Source organism: Danio rerio, chromosome 11 (assembly GCF_049306965.1).
Source record: "Danio rerio strain Tuebingen ecotype United States chromosome 11, GRCz12tu, whole genome shotgun sequence".
NCBI lineage: Eukaryota > Metazoa > Chordata > Actinopteri > Cypriniformes > Danionidae > Danio > Danio rerio.
In genome coordinates this window covers 8782501-8797619 of record NC_133186.1, presented here as the reverse complement: position 1 = coordinate 8797619, position 15119 = coordinate 8782501, and the positions used below count along the sequence as shown (strand labels likewise).

At 33.7% G+C, this 15119-nt stretch overlaps 1 protein-coding gene across 11 annotated transcripts in view; it reads left to right on the top strand.

Moving 5' to 3' along the window:
* si:ch211-51h4.2 overlaps positions 1 to 15119 on the top strand; it is a 488455-nt gene that overhangs the window by 444245 nt on the left and 29091 nt on the right. The window lies entirely within an intron of this gene.

Sequence of the window (15119 nt, the reverse complement as noted above, 5' to 3'; positions counted from 1 at the left end):
ACTACACCTCTGGAGCTGGAGTTAGAAACATAGTTCCTGGCTGTGTTTTATTCCCAGTTATCCCTTCTAATACCTATTAATTTACCACCCATTCGGGTATATTAAGTGTTGCTTATACCTGTGACCTTACATGGTAAGTAAATATGTCAGCAGTATGTAACTACAGTGTATTTACACACAGGTACATAGTATTAATTGTATAACACTAGTGTAACTACATACATAAAACAACACACTGATTAGTATGTGTAAGTTCAAAAGTGTAACAGGACTTTGGTAAAACACTAAAAACTACACATCTGTAACAAGATGATAATAAGTGCATTGTGTAACAACAATACACTTGCAGGTATTTTCCCACTTCCACAGCTGTTTGCATGCCATGTACTTCTGAATACTGTTTTAGAATAAGAATGGCAGAACTAACACTACATTAGAAGGTTTCATCTTGTGATACTAGTGTAATTACAGCGTAAATCCTCAGGAACTGTCTTCTCAATATAGTGTAAAATGGTCACAAATTACTATGTAATATTTAAAACCAACACATTTGTGCAACTGTTTAACAATAGCAGCTACAGCCAAAAAGTATAAGTGTATATAGGAATATACAAATGCCTTGTGTTTATATGTTGTTTTAAGGTAAATTGTTAAATCACATTAATTCACATTAAAGAGTTAGTTTACCAAAGATTGTGTTATTAATGTCCTGTTACACATTTGAACTTACACATGCTATTCAGTGGGTTGTTACATGTGTGTAACACCAGTATTACACAAGTAAATACTATGTACCAGTGTGTACACACACTGTAGTTACATACAACTTACAAATATAAGTTCACAGGTATAAGCGACACATTATAAAGTGGGACCGAAAATTTTAACTTTCAAACTTGAAATGCTAAAAAAAAGCATTAAAGTCGTCTCTCTTAGGTGTAATTTGCTTTCAAAGTATTTTTTACAGTTCAGTTTTAGCGATCCTCATGTTTACAATTGCGCTCAACATTGATGTCATTTTGAACACAGCTGTGGCTCATGACGAAAGCTATAGGTGACCGATTATTTAAAAGCGGAATTAATGTTGCGTTGTTGTGAAAACAAAAGGCATAGCTTACGTCAATGCTTTTAATTCATAGTAGGTTATTTGTTAAGTATCTGAACTGTATATGACATGGGCCTGTTGGTTATAACAAATCTGTTGTGGTTTGCATGTGTCAAATTGTATAATAATACATATAAATATTTATAATAATAATCATAATTTGCATTAATATTATTATTAAAGTAATTTTTTTCATTTACTAATAAATAATAAATATTAAATTAAATTTCTTAATAAATAACCTCATTATTTATGTATATGAATTATACATTTTTGTTTTAGAATAGAATATGTAATGTTCTCAATAGTAAAGGAAACATCGGTCCTATATGTGCCATTTACATATTTCAAAGAAATATGAAAAGCGAGTGCATGTTTTTATAAAAATAATATTGGATTATTTTTTTTTAATGTGTGTGCATTTAAAATATAGTTTGCACAAAGAAATTATGGGATTCTTTTCTCAAGAAGTTGTTACCAACCGGTTTAGAGCATCATTGTGGGCGTTTTACGATATAATTAACTTGGTTCAAATGATGGATCTGCGACAGAGTTTTGGGAAACACTCGTCACAACATCGTTCCGTACCCTACTGATGTATTATACTATGATAGTCCAGTCGCGAGTTAAGTCGTTGTTTGCACCCCAAAATAGTGCAACAGAACTAATGCGAAATGCCCACAATAAAAAAACAAAGAAACAGGAAAGCGCAGACGAGTGGGCATTAATAGACAAATTAATATCACTGAAAAACAGAACATGGGTAGTATAGGAATATTTCGGTTTCAAAGTTACAGACATCAAACAAAACCAGGTCATTTTTAAGAGCTGTCGCAGAATTGTTACCAGCACGAGGCAATATATCAATCAGCATCTAAAAAAGTACCACAGGTGGATATATAAGAAGTGTGAATGAGCCAAAGCTTAACTAAAAAATTAAATCGCAAATCAAATTGAAATCGCAATATCTGTCAAAAAAAACAAAAACAAAACAAAAACGCAATTAGATATTTTGCCCAAATCGCACAGCCCTAGTATGGGTCAAGTCAACAAAAAAATTATGTGAAAACTATTTAACATTCCCTGCCAAGGAATTTAATTCGAGGGGGCGCTTTCGTGCAACTTTGAATGCAGTGCAATGTTTATGCAAAACGATTTTTTACTAGAAACCGAAAACTTTTCATGGATTTTATCTATTTATGTAAATGCTTGAAAACACAATCGTCCGAAAATGGGATTTTTTTAACGATACTATTATAGTTTTTGTGTAAACTACATAAACACAACACATTTCTATTTTTACAAAAAAAGATGTGTGAACATCAGTTCAACATTCAGTCCACAGGCATGCTTGAGTACTTGCTAACTATGAGGTATATGGGTATATCGACTTTGAAGTTTAGTCAACCAGCCTGAGAGCTTCAAGTTAATTGTCATGCCATTCAGAATCGGCACATTTAAGATCTGATTTCTTTAAAAAAAAAAAAAAAAAAAACGGCAATCTTTACTTGCTGGCTGAGATACTATATAAAGTAAGTATCAGACGAAACAAGAAGCTCAGCTTTAAATTATATTGTACCCTAGTATTTTCAGTGGCGTTTCTGCACTAGCCTGCCACTAATGACGGTATCTACGGTCTTTTGTCTCTTTTTACGCTTTAACAACTAAATGGAGGCTTAGGTCTATTTAGCTGATTATATTTGAATTACATTATAATGTCGATGCTGTAAAAGGCACTTTATGAAATTGAAAATAAATAATGCTTTCACCAGAAGTTCATCATTGGCTGAAAAACATTAGCTGTGCATATAGTCCCTTGCAAACAAGGGACCAAATCTGTTTAGAGATGTAGTTTTTAATCACAAAGATACATCGCCATGCACTGGCCTGGCATGCATAATATAGAAATTGTATTATCTGTGCAAATTTGGATTATTTTAACATAACTATACACAGCCTTGTAATATAAATGGACACCATGTCCTAACTACTCGCAGCGCTGCGACACATGACAATCTTTTTCACATTGAAACTAGTTTTCATTCTAACCACCTGTTACGGTAACGCCTAAAATTCCTATTTTAGAAACAGTTTCTATTTCTGCAATGTTGTAGCAAAACAACATAAACAACAAAGACAATTATCACCTCAGGTACTGATTATGTGCTTTATTCAGTTTCAAATTCAGTTTAAAAATGCTTTAAAAATTAAAGTCAGTGCAAACCAATAACATCAGTACTCAGCCAGAGTACTTTTAATGATATTAAATAGGTTAAAATTGTATTAATTAGATCATGACTGTTACCATTTAGTTGGGAGTGCAGTTGCTGAAATGAAGAGGTTGGTTTTGAAATTTAAAAAATTCTGTTGTTTTGCATCGCGTTTGGTGCAGACGACCAAATTATATGTATAATTAAATCAATTATGTTATATATGTATTCCCTTTTTTGTCATGTAAAATAGCACCAAAAGGGAAGTAAACTTAACATATATATATTTGTTTTACGTAATATTTGATGCTAAATTGAACTATTTCGTTAAATACACTATTGCTTGTTTCTGAGACATCCTGTCCAATCATTTTGTCGTAAACTAACAAATTAATCTAGTGATTAAATATTTTGCTGCCATCAACAACAAAGCTACGCATGGATTAATTTTGGCGTTATGAGTGTTCCCATAGCAACAAATCATTTCTGAGTTCAGCTCTGAGTAGAATCTCATAATTACAGTAATTCAAGACACGAACGGAGCATTAATCCTTGGTTATCTGCTATATGAGGAGGGGGAGGGGGCATGGATTCCTCTGAAACAAATGCTAAATGTCATGATTATATAATTATTTAATTAATCACATGACCATGTGTAAAAAAAAATGTATTTAGTTGCCATAGCAATCATGTTGGCCGAGTCCAAAAAATGCTGCTTTTCTTGGCAGCAAACTAAGGTAGAGATTCGAGTAGCTTTCATCTGCTTGGTTTTTGAAGGCAAGGCAACTGTATGGCTTCGGTGGTTAATGGAATGAATAAAAATATGCATATCAGTGTTCTATCACCTTAAATGTCATTACATATTTTACTGGCCATTGCTAATGCTCATTTTAATTTGCAAAGCTGTCTGTTGAGTCATTGACTGACTGTTTTCAAATCCAACCACTGTGTTCTTTTTCCTGTTCACATTCATTTCGTACTCTCCTTCTGTGTCCTGCACAATCGCGGCGTTTGGGGTGGAGGGTTTGTGTCTGTTTGGCTGTAATCTTATCAAACCTCGAAGTGTGTAAAAGCCTTGAACAGAAGGACACTCCTCCCACCTTCTCTTGTCCTCTCGTCTTTTCTTTTGAACATCTGTTTATTCGGTTCTGCATCTCGAAGCAAAATAACTAGAAGAGGAAAACAGGTTATTTAGATTAATCGTCAACTAAAAATATTGATTCCAGCCATGAGAATATCGATATAGTAGCATGAGGTAAAATATTGCAATACATTTAAATATTGATTTCCCCTCATGCCTACTAAATACCAAACTAATTTCTTTTCTTTTTAAAGGGTCAGATCATTTCATTCATTTGTCTATAAGATGCTATAAATAAAACAAAGATAATTGGAGTATGGTTTACAAAATAAACACTAATTAAGTGTTTTTGCTGTTCATTTACACAACAATACCATATTTTGGCATACTTTGTGTTAATTATGAGTATTTAATTGCCAAAATATTAATGGCTAATTATAGGACCTTATGCTTAATCATTACTTTATCCTTATTAATAGCCCTTTTCACACAGTGATACTGTTAAATATCCTGAAAATTTCAGGAACAACTTTACCGGTAATTTTAAAAAAGCGCTGTTCGCACAGGCAAGGACGCTACGGAATTTTTCCGGAAAAGACTATTCACACATCCATTCCAAAATACTGGTAAATTCTGACATCATTAACCAGAAGTGACCTTTAAACGGCTGCGCTTGTATTTGACTACAAACTCTGTGAATGGATAAGTATTGTGAACAACTTCGATGAAAACATAGTGGAACACTTTCACATGTCGAGATGTACATGATATGTGTGTGTGTGTGTGTGTGTGTAATGGTGCTCATCAGCTGCTTCATGTGCACACACGTCAAGCAACTGAAGCAGAGCTTGAAGGCTTATCATAAGCATTTTATCAATTTTACACAGTTGGCATTAATAATGACATTATCTGACAAATATCTAGCAGCTAAATGTGTCTGAAAAAATATTCAAAGGCTTTTATTTTCATAAACAGCATGGATGTGAATGTGTCTGAATGTTCTGATTGGCTGGAGTACACATCTCACGTCAGCGTGTTCTAAGCGTGAACGCTCTTTTTCCAGCAAGTTTTTCTTCTGCGTTCACACAGCGCAGCATTCCGGCAAATTACCGGTAATGTTAAAACTTTTCTTTCCGGAAAGTACCCAGAACTAATTTCCCGGTATTTTTAAAAATGGCCAGCTCACACATACAGACCTTTCCGGATAGTTCCAGAAAGGTCTGTATGTGTGAAAGGGGCTAAAGTCTACCTAAATCCCTAAACCTACCTCTCATGAAAATGTTAAGAAATAGTAATTATTGTACATAAAAATCATGCCATATTAATGTGTGCATGCCGCAACTGTATGTCTTCTAGATTTTACCCATATTCATGCAGATCTATAGTATTTAATTTTATTATTATTTCATAGAATACATCACCACCTACTGGCCTGGCATGCATAATACAGCTTTTTTTTGTCGTTTTCATGAATCTGTAAGAAAGGGGTAGGATTTTAACAATGTTTTTATCTGCATAAGCTGTGGAAAAATATTTCTGTTTTTATGTTCCCATCCAAAAATCCAGATTAACTGCATAAAAGATTTGCAAATAAAGCAGCGTTTCCATCCAACAAGTCAAAGAGAACAAAATCGTCACTTCCTGATTAATTGCCGCCAAATATCAACAGTAAAAACGGAATTTGCTGCACTCAGACAAGCTGCGTGAATCTTTTCTGACACGCAATGAATGTTTGGTGGCGTTTCAAGGCTTGAGACGCGAAGCACAGTAGCTCTCGACAGTTCTGGAGGTAATTAATAATATAATACACATATACTGAAATGGTTACAGCAATTTAGAATGACCAAAACAACATTGCAGTTGTTTTACAATGTGCTCAACCTGCTGGTTTGCCCATTCACACACATTTTTATCACCACATGGTCTCTTATAACAAAATCACATGACCTTTTTGTTCGGTAAAAGTGTTTCCACTGTAGTTTATGCACATTTTTTCTTATAGAATAAAAAGTTTATCCTACCCAGTTATGCGCATGTTTATGCGGATTTTCAAAATTTATGTGCATCTTGGCGTTTCCATCAGGGAATGTTTACGCGCATATTAAAAATGCGCATAAAAATACATGGATGGAAATGTAGCTACTGTCCTGCTAAGTAGAAATTGATTTTTTTTATTTAGTGCATAAAGAAAATCAAAAAAAAATTTTTTTGCTTGAACAATTCGTTTTCAACTTCAAAAACAAATCCTTTACTTGAAATGTTTTAGTAAACTCAATTAATTTAATAAATAAAACCAAAAGTAGCCACAATAACAATTAAGTTATATAGTTGTCCAAAAACATCGTGATTAGTTCCACACTAACACTATATGCTATGTGATACCAAAACCTACATATTCGTCATCATAAAAAAATTAATTAGTCAGTCATGGATCCAGTCGTGGAGCTGCAGACAACAAGATGGAGACTGGGAGTCTCTCCCATGGCTAAGGTTTCAATGGCTATGCTAACAAACAAAGCTGCATCCGAAGCCTTGAAAACAAGAGCAGGGCAGCCATCTGGTCCTCCCTCACAAGGGACGCTGATAAATTTCAGCGGATTCAGAAGGAGAGAAAGACAGGGAGACCGGATCAAGCTCAATTGTTCAGAGCAGGGCACAAAAGAAACTCCTCGGTGAGCTGTTGGAAACAAAGCCGGGAGAGGATGGGTGTCAGTGTTTAGTGTAGGGCTCTGGCTCAGGGACTGCAAGCTTCAGTGGCCATTAGTGTATACAACGTGGGAGGCAAAGGCAGGAGAGATTAGTGCATATTAAACAAATCTGTGTGTGGGTGTGCAGCCCAGGAGCATCTATAATTAAAATGCATGTTTGGACCAGAAAGGCTGTTTTGGTTAAAGGTGTGCATATGCGTGTGTCTGTGTGTTTGTGCCATGGTGTGTTCTATCCCCCGCAATCTAGTCGTTGCCCAGTGGAAATGCGAAAAACAGTGAATGGATGTCAGTGTGGGACAAAAGGGCTCCTTGAATAAGCCTGATTAGGGATTAGGGGAAAGTGCCAAAAGTCAGATTTTAGCAATTGTTTGTAGTCTGTCCAGGCCTCATGAGCACACTGACAGGTTTATTAAAGAATTCATTACAGGTATACATTAGAAAAAGTTTAACTCTGTTTGCTGAATAAAAAAATGTAGGAACATACTTTTAAAAGTGCAGCAAAATCTAAATGAAAAGAGAGAAGTGATACAAAAAATAATACAAAAAAAATCCCTCTGAAGAAATTTGAAAATTTAGATGTTGGACAATTTAGATATTAGACAATCTTTGACTAAAAATATTGATTCTTGCCATGTGGGTATTTATAGAGATGCATGAGGTAAAATATTGTAAAATATTTCCCTTCTAAATACCAAACTAATTTTTTTTAAAGGGTCAGATCATTTCATTTGTTCATCTATCTACCCTAGTAAGACGCTGTAAATAAGATATTTGAGTATGTTCTACAAGAAAATTCTTTTAATTTTGCTGGTCATTCACACAACAATACCGTATTTTGTGTAAAAAAAATGGGTTTCAAAAGTGATTCAAAGTGTAAGTTTTGAAAATGACACCATTATTGTCTCACTTTGAGCTTATTGAGCTTATTGTGCTATGTGTTATGTGTAATGGATAGCCAATATAATATTGGTGAATTATAGAACCTTATCCTTAACCATTACTATATGCTTATTAATGTTTTCCCCATCCCTAAACGTACCCCTTACGATAACATAAAGAAATGGTATTGTAGAGTTTCATAAAACTGTATCCCTTCTAGACTTCACATATATCCGTGCAGATCCATAGTATTTTGTTTTATTAATATTGTACAAATTACATCGCCACCTATTGGCCTGGCATGCATGAGACAGCATTTTTTTGGTGTTGTTGTTTTCCTGAATCTGTGGTGTAGAATCAGTAAGTAGAATTTTAACAAGGTTTTCATCTGTATGCTATGGAAAAAAAATTCTGCTTTTGGTGCAACAGTAGCATCTAAAAATGCAAACTTTACGTGTAAAACTGGAATGATGTGCAAATAGGGTATATGCCGAGCTAGTGTTTTTCATTTAGTTGCTTAAGCGTAAAAGGAGACAAAAAGCCATTTACTTGCATGCGCTCGTCAGAATCAGCAGGCTAGCTCAGAAGCTCCATTGAATATATTGGGTTAAAATAAATGCTCATATTATAAAGACATGACGAGGAAAATGTAATTTAATGCAGTGCTTCTTGTACAATATGAGACCCACTTTATATCAGATATCACTGACCTTAAAGAAAACTGACCTTAAACACGACGATTTTACATTGGCCTACAGTTCACCGGAAGCGATTAACCCAGATTACTGGCAAATTAAAAGTCCTATTAGCATGTTTCGCCATATACCCTATAAAGCAATGTTTCCATCCAACGAGTCAAAAAGAGCAAAATAGTCACTTGCTGATTAACTGGCGCCAAATATCAACAGTAAAAACGAAATTTGCTGCGGTAGGACAAGCTGCGTGAATCTTTTCCTTATTTAATAAATGACTTGTGCCTCGGAAGACAATATGCCGACATGCAATGAACACGAAATATGGATTTCCACTCACCCCTACTAAATACAATTTTATTTTTAGAAAGGGCCAGTCAATCCATCCCTATCAAATGAAACAGTAAATACCAAACATTTTGAGGTATTCCTACTTTAAAAATGTCTTATGAAATTCAATGTATTATCTCCACTTAAATTTTTGTTGCACATCTTGTGGATCTTTACACCTGATTTAAAAATAATTGTTAAATTTTTGTTTTTTATGCAACAATGGGTTTCTGAAGGCCTGAAAATGGAAGATTCTTGAAAGAGATATTGTTATAGGTTCATTTTTAAAAAGTGTGCCTATAGTGGCATTACAATACGTCGCTTCTTTCGTGTTAGTTTAAAAGTTAAATGTTGTTAAAATAGATCTTTATATGTAATTGTGCCAACATTTTCAACAACATTTGCCAACATTGGTCCAGGGATGTATCAAGCAGTTCATAAATCAAATCACCAATTATGCTAAAAGGTTAATGCTTTATCGCATATCACAAAAAGCAGCTGCACCTTACCCTAAACGTAACCGACATTGTTAGCCTTCCTGTCATTATTGGGTCAAATCTGACCAATTTACAGCTTAAAACACTTACAAATATTGTGTTTTACTTCTGATTGCCTCAAGGCCTTATGATATTCTCCACAGTTTGCACTTAAACATAATAAAGTTATGATCACCTCTTATTGAGTGTTTTAATCAACTGTGTTACTCCTCCGGTGTTCCCGGTTAAAAGTGAATGAGGATCCAGACTATATCCAACCATCAAACAGAAAACATCCCTATACACACCACAAGCTCACTCACTCAGACACATTTAAGACTGAACAACGTCTTTTGTGGGTATACATCTCTTCCCCAGGCTTATGTGCTGATCCTCCCATATGATTATCTCCATTATATGACATGTTCATTTTGTAATACATTTTCAGTGCCTATTTGTATTTTCACTGCAGTTATTTTATGTCTGACTTTATAAATTCATGTTAAGCCGTAGTTTGAGACTTTGTTCACAGCTAAAGAATTTTGAAGAAAGATTTGGTGGTGAAAAATGCTTTTTGAGCAATTTATGAGCAGTTACATACACTCTAAAAAACATTGTTTAGATAAAACAAAACAAAAATTAATGCAACAGTTTGCATTAATATATTGAAGTTACGACAACATCTAACAAAATTAAGTTGAGTACTCAAAAAATAAGTTGTTTATTTTTTTATTAAAATTGAAAACAAATCCAGTTGTTTTTAAATTTACTGTACATGCTTGTAAGAAATACATCTAACAACAACATTTTTTGTTTTTCGTTAGTTTTTTATTTGTATTAAACCACAGGTTTTCATTGTTTTACAAAACAAAATCATGTACTGTCCCATATTATCAGTATAAAAAACAAACAAACAAAAAAAACCATCAGTGTGTGGACTTAAAAATACAAAACAACTCCATTAGTCTGAGTTATCAACCCAATTTCTTTGAGTTGCTAAAAATATTGTTTTAAAGTAACTGACAGATATATTTACCTTTAAATTAGCTGCATTTTTAAATTGATGTAATTTTCAATATTTTCCTGATTTGAAAGCTTAATAAAATTATTCTGGCAACTTAAAAGTTTTGATCTTATCAGCATTTTTGAATTTTTAAGTTACAATAATGTATTAAACTATGTACTGTAGTGGTGACAGACCTTGTGAGTTATTTTTAGAGTGTAGAGTGGTCAATTTTGACCGGGAACACTAAAGTAAGGGGAGAGAGGTGAACACGACAGGAGAGTCACAGGAACACTACTCATTTTATCACCAAGTCACCAAGAGTTGAGTTTTACAATTTTAAATTCATTGAGCCAATCTCCGTTACTGACGAGAGCACTTTTAGCTTAGCATTATTCATTGAATTGGATCATGCCAGAATGTGTTAGTTCCTAGCATACTGGCCTAGAAATAGAAACTTTTCACTTTTCATTTCTGCAAGCCTAAGTACACAATCTAACTACAGAAGGGAAGGGTCAAGTTTTAAATAAGAAAATTATCAGATTTTTGGCAAATGATCTAATCCGATTTAATGATTTATGCTAAGCTAAGCTAAAAGATCCTGCCAGATCTGTAAATCAGCTGAATAGTTTCAAAAAGGGTAAAACTCAACTGTTTATCTCTAGTTGACTTGTAAAATTAAAAAAAAAAAAAAAAAAAAATACAGGTTCCCAGGGTTTGATGGTTTGTTCTGTAGAAAAAACTTGACCTTAAAAATGTTTTTTTTTTTTAATTAAAAACTGCTTTTATTCTTGCTGAAATAAACCAATAAGACTTTCTCCAGAAGAAAAAATATAATCAGACATACTGTGAAAATTTCCTTGCTCTGTTAAACATCATTTATGAAATATTTAAAAAAGAAATTTTAAAAGGGAAAAGGTTTCAAATAAATAAATAAATAAATAAATGACTTAAACTGTCTGTCTGTCTGTCTGTCTGTCTGTCTGTCTGTCTGTCTGTCTGTCTGTCTGTATGTACGTGTGTGTATGCGTGTATGTATGTATGTGTATGTATGTATATATATATATATATATATATATATATATATATATATATATATATATATATTTTTTTTTTTTTAGTTTTTTTTTCTGAAGCAGCCATGTCATTTTTAAGCACATCTTCAAGCTATTATGTTAACTTTTTTTGTTGAAAGGTGTAGCCTACTATGTGAGCTACTTAGCAAGTTTATGTGGTATCAGCAATAGTACCATGCAATAACATGAGGTGAGGTGATAATATTGTATTGTGCAAGGAATTGTATAATCTAAATTAACTAAAAGAAGTATTTCATAGCACTTAATGTTCTTTTTAGCTGAAATCTGCAGCAAATGGTAGACATAGCATAAAACAGTTGCAAGCCGATTAAAACAAAAAACATGCTGGGAATTAGATAGCATATGCTATTATTTTGAGAATTGTGGTTCATTATCATGGAGACAAAACACCAACAAAGATAAGATTATAATAGACTCAAGCACCACTTTCTAGTAGTTCTCCAGCACACTGAACACCTCTGGTGGGTAAAAGGCAATTACTTTTTAATGAAACTAATGTAGAGAAATTGACAGTATGAAGTGTTTATATGCACCTTAATGCCGTTGTGCTCAACTGGAGGATACTGACTTTACAGGGGACAAACAGTGATTCAATATTGTAGCAAAGTCATTTATTGCAAACAAAAAGGTCTAAGTATTTATTATTATTATTATTATTATTATTATTATTAATGTTATGATTATTATTAATGTTATTATTAATGTTATTATTATTATTATTACTATTATTACTATTATTATTATTATTATTGTTATTATTATTATTAATGTTATTATTATTATTATTAATGTTATGTTTATTATTAATGTTATTATTATTATTATTATTATTATTATTATTATTATTATTATTATCAGTGTTATTATTAGTGTGCAAACAGAACAGCACGTTGTACTTAAAACAACTTAAATAAATCAAATACAATTCATAATAAAAACAACATTAAATCAAGCATGTTTTGTGGTGCAAAAGTATATTTACATGATTTTACTTTGACAAGAAATGAATGCAGACTTCTGGAAAAGGGGAGGCATATGACACAATAACCATTTTATCTCGATTGTTGTTCCTTCATAATCGGAATGGAGGCTAAAATCGAAACAAATATTTCATTAACTGCCCATTCACGTTTACTAATATGGTGGACTTGTATCGAACTTGACTTCAAGTGACAGACACTTTTCTTTGAAATGTAGCTGATTATGTCCATGTCTCACCTGAGTCTTGCACAGTAAAGCCTGGTTTATACTTTTAAGTGAAGTGATTGGCGTGACTCACGGGGCATGCCTTGTTCGGTGTCGTACATTTATACTTCTGCACGCTGTTTGTGTTGCTCTGCTATAACACTTCCGAAACGCTAGCTGGCAGTTAGGCTTTTATCTTCCTCTGGGTCGAGTTTCTTCACTGGTTTTTTGTTTTTTTGAACGCTACCTTAATGTAGAAGTAGCTCAAATTCACTCATTTTAAGGTGGGGAGTGGGGGACGTGCAACAACTTTAATCATAAGGTAAACACAAAACAAAACTTTACATTTGTACCTCCTTTATGGGACGCAACACTTTAAATACTCGCTCCAAGGGGTTCGTGCAGCTATCTGTCTCGCTCACACTTGTCATCAATGCCAAGCTGACCAATCACAGGGCTTGCGCTAAGCGGTGTTGCTACGTGTAGTTACATGTTTTGAGAGGTGCGCATCAGCGACAGCCACGGCGAGGGCTTTGTGTCCACGCATACGCATTTACGCTCTAAAAACGTCTTGAACGTCAATGCCTTTTTGTTGACAAGAAAAAGAGAAGATATGAGCACTTTATGTTGCTAGGCAACGACTAAATTAGCTGGGTATGGTGCAGGAATGTTGCTTTTAATTTTATAATATTTTTAATAATTAATAATATTGTGATATTCAAGATTTGACAAGTCATAAAGGTCCAGATAACTCAATTCAGCAACCACAAGTCTCTCCTCCATCTTCAAATGTCTCTGCTGTTGTCTTGACAACACAAACACTGCTGGCACATCAATGGAAGCCCCGCCTCTGCTTTCATTTAATTGAATAATGAAAAAGACGCGACTGACGTGACATGCTTTTTCTGCTCAGAGTTGACTTTTTTCAACTGCGAGCACATGGCGGGCAAGGGCAAAAACGCGAGGCACAGCAGGCGGTTAAGACTTGAAAAGACGCACGCAAAACACTCTCGACCGTTAGTAAATCATTCAAAAAAGGTGCCTCTCAATGCAGAAAGTGCATTTAGTGTGATTGGCCCTTAAATCAGCCTTAAACCTGACTGGAAAATTTTGACAAAGCATTCATTTATTTTGAAGGTGATTAAATTATTGTTGGGGATATTTAATAATCTGTGGATTCATGCTTATTCCTTGCGCAATACACAATGTGGTCAACATAAAGAAAGCTATTCTTACTGAAAAGCTGGACTTTAATCTAAAAGTTGATCTATAGCCCTGTCGTTGCAGTCGACGAAGCACCTCTCAAAAAATGTAACATTTCGCAACGATGTGCTGCGCAAGCTCTGTGATTGGTCAGCTTGATAGCGCTGATGAGTGTGGGCAGAGTTGGGCAGAGCCCATTGGAGCGAATGTTTACAAGTGACAAGTCCCGTGAAGGAGATTTAGATGGAAACTGTTTATTTGTGTTTGCCTCATGGTTAAAGTTGTTGCATGTCTGCCGATTCCCACCTTAAAATGAAACAGTTTGAGCTACTTCAACATTAAGTTAGAAAAAAGAAAAAAAAAAACAGCAAAGAAACTCAACACAAAGGAACATAAACACCTACTGCCAGCTAGTGTTTCTGAAGTGTTATTGCAGAGAAACAGAAACAACGCGCAAAAATATAAATGCACAGCTACGTGCATTGCATGCTTCATGGGTCATGCCGATCACTCAATGCAGAAGTATAAACCAGGCTTAAGTTGTACTTTCCTTAACTATAGATATATACTATAGCCCATGTTGCACAGATTGTCTTTTTTTTTTTTTTTTTTTTAAAGTGTGAAAATACAGTCTGATTGGACAAATACTTTAACAACAAAATATATGGAAAGCCTTGCTTCATATAAAATTTATATCAGTTATTTTATAAACATGGATACATGCTAAATTAAAGTAAAATGTCTACTTTGTTTTCTTGTTGACAAATAGGTAAAGAACAATAATGTCAATGTATTTTTGATTGTTTAATTATAAATTATTATCATTTTAAGTCTGTTAATATGCCATCAAATGGTTCAAGTTGCACATTTTTGACAAACTATTATTAAACTGAATGACATTAAACTGGGTTTTTATTTGATTGCTTAGAAAATATAAAACTAAGAAGTTATAATGTTATTTTTAAAAACACTTTTGTTTTGATGTCAAAAAACATCTTTATCCTAATTTTATTTAGCAAATAGTTGAGAATTTGGATTAACAGTGCTAGTAACGTTTCATACCTGAACTACAAGTTGTAATATTTAATTTCTATTTGCCGTCTAACAGATATTTGGAATGTTTTAGCACATGCTGTTACTGCAGTATTCG